Source organism: Dermochelys coriacea, chromosome 1, assembly GCF_009764565.3.
Source record: "Dermochelys coriacea isolate rDerCor1 chromosome 1, rDerCor1.pri.v4, whole genome shotgun sequence".
NCBI lineage: Eukaryota > Metazoa > Chordata > Testudines > Dermochelyidae > Dermochelys > Dermochelys coriacea.
The window spans coordinates 338,829,026-338,837,047 of NC_050068.2; positions in this window are offsets into that span (position 1 = coordinate 338,829,026).

Here is an 8,022-nt window from a genome sequence, read left to right on the forward strand (position 1 = left end):
TGATCTTAAAACTGTAGTAATACAGGAGCTCGACTCACTGTGATTTAATACAAAACTATCAATTCAATTAAATAAAGGTTACACAAGCCTCATTCCATTCCAATCTATTTGGGTTCTTATAATGTACTTGTCACCAGGTATCTGAGTGTCTCCCAAAGTTAAAAATAAACATGCAGGGATGATCATACTGAAATCCAGTGGGCGTTTTAATATTGTCTTCAGTGAAGCCAAGATTTTATCCCAAGAGATTAATGCAGAGGTTCTCAAACTGGGGGGTGGGAGAAGGGGCAGGCCCTCCTGGGGGAGGGGGGAATGGGTGCAGAATATATTCTGGTGTGTGTGTGTGTGTGAGAAGCTTTAGTCCAAAAAAAAAAAAACCCACATCTTACTCCACACATTTTATGCACAGCAACGAATAAGTAGGAAGGCTTTTTACTGGCCATGAGACCTAAGCAATGAGAAGGGGCGGAGAGGAGTGAGAGAGGTTAGGGTCTTGGGGGGACGGGGCAGCGCAGGAGTGGGGCCTAAGGGAAAGAGGCTGTGACAGCATGGGGGCTGGGGAGAAGAGGGTTGTGAGGGGGCTGGGCCTTTTGGGAAATGGGTGGAGCAAGGGCAGGGGCTCAGGGAGAAGGAGTGGAGCAAGGGCAGGGGCTCAGGGAGAAGGGGCAGGTCTGGGCAGGTCTTGGCAGCTCTGGACTCAGCAGCAATCTCTCCCCCTTCTGGTTCTTGTGTATCCCTCCCACGGAGAGATGTCCCTTTGTAAGTCCCTGCTGTGGGCCTAGGGTGACCAGATAGCAAGTGTTAAAAATTGGGATTAGGGGTGGGAGAGTAATAGGTGCCTATATAAGACAAAGCCCCAAATATCAGGACTGTCCCTATAAAATCGGGACATCTGGTCACCCTACGTGGGCCTGTGTCCAGTGCTGAATGGGTGAAAGTGTGTTTTAAATCTGCAGGTTGGGTTGAGGATTTTCTCCGTCTGTCTTGTCAGGTGCGTGGGAAGGACACACAGACCTCATTGGCTTCACAGATGGTGGGTTTTGTTGTTGTTTTTACTAATCATAATACTTAGCTTCTTTCTAGTGCTTTTCATCTGTAGATCTCAAAGCTCTTTACAAAGCAAGGTTAGGCTTGTTAGCACTCAGACCTGCTGACTCCCAGTCAGTGTCCTAGTCACTGGACACTGTGTGAGTCTTGGACTCAAAACCTTTCTAGAGAATGTTTAAACCAGGACTGCTATTGGGTTTTGGAGTAATTTTTTTACTGAACTCTAATCAGTATCTATAGAAACCTATATGTTTCATGATGATTAAATTTTACAGGACTTTTCTGTACTGAAAATAGGGCCCTTGGGGCAGGGCTTGTGTCTTCCTATAAATCTGCACTGTGCTGAGTGTGACGTGGGTGCTCAAGAAATACTTACTCTCCTCTTACTCCATCCCCCAGGACTGGCACCTTTCCCACAAACTATCTCCACACAGTTTGCCCCTTCAGGTGAGTTGTTTTGGGGATGGTTATTTGTCTCTCTGCACTTTCTGTACCCTCTGCGCTCAATCTTGCTTCCTGGAACTGCCAAATGCTCCAGTCTCCAGCTATTATCATGGTTATTTGTAGGGTTTCCAAACCATATGAGGCACTTCACTGAAGTCCTAGGAAGATCTGGTCCCTGCTCCAAAGAGCTTCCAACCTGCTTTGAGCAGGGGGTTGGACTAGATGACCTCCTGAGGTCCCTTCCAACCCTGATATTCTATGATTCTATGAACCTCGATGTAATTGTAACACACACTGCATGGGGGTAACAAGCAGCAGGGAGGAATGGTGGAGGGAAAGATGGTATAATAATACAATCTCACAGTCTCCACTGAAGAGAGGTACACATCTCAGCGGCAGTGGGATCTTTTTAAATAAGTAAAACAGATTATGTTTACACTAGTGAAAAGTCACGCTCACTTAGGGGTGCATTTACAAGTGCTCAGCACCCACAACTGGGGCCAGGTTTTCGAAAGCATTCAGCACCCACTGTGATGAATGGTCTTGAAAATCTGGTCACCTATGCCAGTGCCTAAACAGGAGCTGAATTCTTGTGAAAATCTAGCCCTTATTGGGGGTTTGACAGAAACGAGCTGCCAGGCTTTGCACTGGTCACAGCAATAATCAGTACATAAGCGGTAGGTGACAACCTGGCAGCTTTCTTCCCTACAGGGGAAGAACCAGGAGTGATATGCAAGAACAAGGACAGAGTGAGGCTGGGGTCGGAGAGCTGAGAGCAGTTGTGGTACCGGGATGGAATCAGGAGGAAAGAGTCAGGGTCAGCGTCAGGCCGGGGTCAGAGACTGGAGATCAGAAAATAAGGTGAGGTCTGGAGTCACAGCAGGCCAGAAGTCTGTGTGGTTGCTCAGACAACAGTTCCTAAGGCACCCTCCAGGGCAGTGATGAGCTGCCAAAATCTTGACAGCCTGTTCCCTATAAAAAGTTCTGATTTAAGGGATGTGCCCCAGTATGTATTTTTTGTACCAACAGGGTTACCATATGTTCATATTTTCCCGGGAGAAATTTTTAAAATTTAAAAATTCCTCCCGGACGGCGATTTAAGAACCAAAAAGCCTGACCCTGTCTGGGAAAATACAGATGTATGTTAACCCTGCCTAAAGTTCTTTTTTAAAAAGCTGGGCCTAACTAGAGATGAGCTCTGTTTCACGTGTGGGTCCCCGCCACTCCCTGGGGTGTGCTAGGGTGACCAGATGTCCCGATTTTATAGGGACAGTCCCGATTTTGGGGTCTTTTTATTATATAGGCTCTTATTACCCCCCAACCCCTGTCCTGATTTTTCACACTTGCTGTCTGGTCACCCTAGCTGCTCCCTGCCCCCCTCATTGAAGCAGATGTGCAGGGTTACTGCCCTGGGAACTGCAGGGCACCAGTGGACGTGGGGCCAGCTGCAGACAGGGGCGTGGGGCAGGGCTAGTTGGAGACAGGGGGTGCAGGGCTGGCTGTGGGCAGGGCAGGGGGTGCAGAGCTGGCTGGAGACAGGAGGGTGCAGGGTTGACTGGAGGCAAGGGGGGATGGGGCTGGCTGGAGACAGGAGCAGGCTGGGCAGAGGGTGCGTGCGGCAGGGGTTGGCTGGATACAGGGCAGGGGGTGCGGCAGGGGCTGGCTGCAGGCAGGGGCTGCAGGGCGGGCTGGAGACAGGGTAGGGGGTGTGTGCGGCACGGGCTGGCTGCGGGCAGGGGGTGCAGGGGGTGGCTGGAGGCAGGTCAGGGAGTGGCTGGAGGCAGGGGCTGGCTGCAGGTAGGTGGTGGGTGCTCACGTGGAGAGCAGCAGGACACAGCCCAGGCCCAGCAGAGCAGCCAGGGACCCACCAGGCAGCAGCGGGAGCCCCAGGACCCGGGGTCAAGGGAACAGCAGCAGCAACAGGGCTCGTGCCCAGGGCCAGGCAGCAGCTCACACGGCTCCTGCAGCGCAGCGCCCCCGGCGGCCGGAGGGGGAATTACATCACTTCCCGGCCAGAGCCTATCAAGGCCTCCGCGCCCCCTGCAGAGAAGCAGGTTAACAACTGGTTCAAAATTTAACAACCAGTTCCCGTGAACCGGTGAGAACTGGTTCCAGCTCACCACTACTCCAGGGTTAAATAGTGTGCATGACCAATCAGAGGGCTCTAGGATGCAGACACTCTGGACACTTTCGGCGGTACTTCCTGCAGTGCCTAATCTCCACATTGCTCCCTGGATATGGATTTGCATGCAATGTGGGAATGTCAGCTGGTCCCAGCTCAGTAGACCTGGGTTCTAGTAACACATGGATCCCTACCGGGTTTGGTTGGTGTCATTCTTAACTTTTAATGATTTTGACAATCTTAACCCTAAACTAACAAAGCTTTTTTTAGAGGAATTACAAAGCAAGTGGGTAGGTGGAGCAAAGAGTAGGATAGAAATGGGCAAGATCCTAAATAAACTCCCAGCAAAGACAATGGCTACAGCTAGACTGTGTTACTGATTATTTTCAAGAGATCCCCAGTGGTTTCCAAGGAGAGAGTTCCACTTAAAAACAATGGCATGATGTGGTGCTTAGCGATTTCACTAGAGAGTGGAAGAGCATTAGACTCTAGGGTTATAAAACTGTTTTCAGATGTCTTAAGATTTAATCGACTAGTTATCTGTCTTGCTTTATTTGCCTTAATTTATACTCTAGATCACATTTCCTACTTCAACACCAATTGTTCCTGTGAAATGCCCTACAAAGTTCCAGAGGCCAATACCTTTGTAGGGAGGCTAATACCTTTGCTGGAGGAGTTTGCCTCATGCAGAAGCTGTGTCTGCTGGGTTTTTAGTTGGAAATGAGCCAACCTTGAAGGCATCTCATGTGTAGTCTGGCATATTTGACCACAATGGTGGTGGCTGCCATGTGGCCAAGAAGCTGCAGGCATGTGCGTGCCTTTATTTTGGGGTGAACGGAGAGCTTGTATATGAGGTGCGTAATAGAGAGGAATTGGTGTGTGGGAGCGAGGCTCTGGTTCGAATTGAGTCCAGGGATGGAGTGGCCTGATTGAACTATTTCCAGGACCCAGCAGTCCTGTGTGACCTATTGTCAGACATGGTGGAAAAACTGGAGGCGGTGGCCAAATGGACTAATAGGTGGCGGAGTCAAGGGGTGGTCATGCAGACCCCCAACCAACGCTTCAAAATTACTGTTTGTTTCCCTGGGAGGTAGCTGGTTGCGCATGAGTTTGTCTGCACCTGGGAGGTCTGTTGCGGTTCCTCCCATTATCATACGGTCTGGACTGGGGCCAGTGATATTGTTGTGCGTGGGGCCTCTGATAAGCTTGATAACATTTTCTCCTGGGAAGGGACAGGTATATCCCCAGTGTGTGCAGGGGGGCCCTAAAGTCTTTCATAGTGTGAAGGACTTCATTGGGGTTTTTTTGGAAAAATGTTTATCTTTATCAAAGGGAAGGTCCTCCACTTTGGTCTGCAGATCTTTGGAGATACCGGATGCAGACAGTCAGGAAGACCTGTGCATCACCACCACGGTGGAAGTAGTGTGGGCTGCTGTTTCCGCCATGTCCAGGGATGCTTGTAGCACCCTCCTGGACACTAGTTGACCTTCAGCAAGGACTGATTTAAAGTCCACTCTCCTGCCCTCTGGGATATGGGAGGTAAAATCAAATAGCTTGTCATAGTTGTCGTAGTCATAGCTTGCAAGGAGGGTGGAGTAATTTGCAATTCTGAATTGCAGAGTGGAGGAAGTATAAACCTTGCGCCCAGGAGGTCAAGCTGTTTGAGGTCCTTGTCTTGCGGAGCGGGCCAGTATTGTGGCTGTTTTGTTCTGTGCATTGCTGCATCCACCACAAGAGAGTTGGGTTGTGGGTGGGAAAATAAGAAATCTACGTCCTTAGCGGGAACATAATACTTATGTTCTGCCTTTTTGTATGTTGATGGGATAGAGACAGGGGTCTGCCAGAGAGTGTCAGCTGGTTCTAGGAGGGCTTCGTTTATGGGTAGCATGCTCTTTGAGGGCACAGAGGGTTGGAGGATTTTGAGGCGTCTGTGTTGTGTCCCCTGGACTTCCTCCAAAGGAATGTCCTGGTTGAGTGCCACCCTCTTGAAAAGTTTCTGGAATTGCTTAAAGTTGTCCAGATTTTGTGGAGGTCGAGGCGTGAGGGCTTCATCTGCAGCTGATGGAGAGTTAGGAGCCGCTGAATCAGGGAAGGGTTCATAGCCCACCTCTTCAGGAGGGGGTTCAGGAGCTCTAGATGTAGAAGGAGCTGGAGATAAAGGTGCAGAACAGACTTGCGGTCTGGTGGAAGGGCCGCGAGAAGGAGTGGCAGCGGGGGCCAACCAAGGGTACTACTGAGGCCAAGGCATGGGGTAGGAAAAGTGGGGCCCCGCCCTGGGGGGGGACAAAGTAGAGAAACTGAGGCTGATTCTTGTGAGGTGCTGTGCCTTGAGCTAGATACTGCTCTGGTGGGGGAGGAGAATCAGGCAGGGAGAACTCTGCCTGCTGCTGCATGTCATTTTCACTGTCAGTGAGGGTAGCCAGGTTGGATGGCGAGAGCAGCAGTTCATATAGTGAGCGCTCTGTGTCAAGGGGCAGAGAGTCAGGCTCTGGGGCCACAGCGCTATCAGCTTGATTCAAAAATTGTTGGTGCTCCGTGGGCTGCGGTCCTGCGGGGCGCAGAGTGTGAGCCGATGTCCACAGCGATTTTTGTTTAGCTTTAGTGGGCGCCATGGGCCATTTATAGGCGCCCTGCAGGGATTCGGTGGGCACTGTGGGGGTGATAGTCAGGTGCGGTGCCGACGTTCTTGTTGGCGCCGGGGTGGAGCGCACTGCCGGTACCGGGTCCATCTTCGGTGCCAGCGGGCCCTGCTGTGGGAAGTCAGTTCCCAGTTTTTGTGCTCCATGTGAGCTGTAGCTGCAGTGCTGGGGCGGTCGGAGGTGCGGGCTTTTGGCGCTGTTAGCACCGAGGGTAGAGATTACACAGGAGACCCTTTACCCTTTTGAAGGTCTCTGTGCGGAGACATTGGGGCTTCCTGCCTCTTCACTTGAGCGGCTGAAGCCGCGCTCCCGGTCGGTTTCGACCTAGCAGGAGAGCATGAGGGAGAGGGTCTACTTGTGCCCGTCTCCATAGGCAGCTGCAGAGCTTTCTACATCAGGAGCATTTTTAGCTGCAAGTCTCTGTCACAATGAGCCCTGGTTTTCAGGATGGTACAGTGGAGACACTTAGCAGGGCTGTGTGTCTCGCCGAGACACTTCACACACAGTGAGTGTCTGTCAGACCATGGCATAGGCTCCTTGCAGGAGCTGCATTTCTTGAAGCCCAGTGACCCCCATATCATGGAACTACAATTGCCTGTGGGAGAGAGTCTCAAAGGGAGACGAAAGTGAGAGAAAAGTTTGTTTGTTTGTTTGTTTGTTTGTTTGTTTGTTTTTTAAACTAACAAACTATTCTAAAGGAAGGGAGAGAACTGGGATATTTCTATTTATTTTAACTTATTTCCTTCAGTGACCAGGGAAGAGGTTCAGCACTGCCCTGAGTCCCGTCTTCAGCCAACAATGGTTGAGAAAGAACTGAGGGAGAGTACGGGATGCACACGCTCAGACAGACCCTAACAACGCCGTGAGACAGCAGCTGGACATGTGCGTTCAGACCAGGCACTGCTACCGAAGATCTCTCATCAACGGTGCCGGGACGCACCATCACCTGAAGTGGAGCACCCACAGCAACAGCATTCAAAGAAGAATCATGAAATCTATGGTTTTATGATCCCTTTCATCATAACAGCCTTCCATTTTCAGATTTGCCACCAATTCTTCCCTTTTAGTCAGGATCAAGTCTAAAATGGCTGTTCCCCTTGTTACTTCCTCCACTTTCTGGAACAAAAAGGTGTCCCCAATACATTCCAATAACTTATTGGAAACTTTGGTTTTGCAGTCTTACTTTTCCAGCAGATGTCTTTTAGTTTAAGTCTATTTGGCTATTTCTGTTCGTTCTAGAATAGTAGAGGAGGGTTCTAAGAAAGCAAGTGCAGTACAACTCAGTATGTCACGAACAAATTAAACTGGTATGAGACAGAATGCGCAGAAAGGAAATTCTTCAGTTGATTATAAACCAATGCTAGGAGCCTAGTTAGCAAGCAAGAGAAATTAGAAATTCTCAGTAATGGGAAGAAATTTGATATAATTGGCATTACTGAAACCTAGTGAGACAATTTGCATGATGGGTGTGACACTCTGGCTCCCCCATATTCACCACTGTTATATAATTATGATATGTTTTGTACAAAGCATGCCTTGTGAAAGTCTTGATCTGCTAAACATCAATATCTCGTTGAATTGTATGTGTTATCATTGCATGTGAAGTTATGAAACCTTGCTATGTAAGTTATGGCCTGGTCTACACTACAGGGTTAGGTCGAATTTAGCTGCATTAGGTCAATTTAAAAATGACTGCGTCCACACAACCAACCCTGTTGCGTCGACTTAAAGGGCTCTTAAAATTGACTTCTGTACTCCTCCGCGACGAGG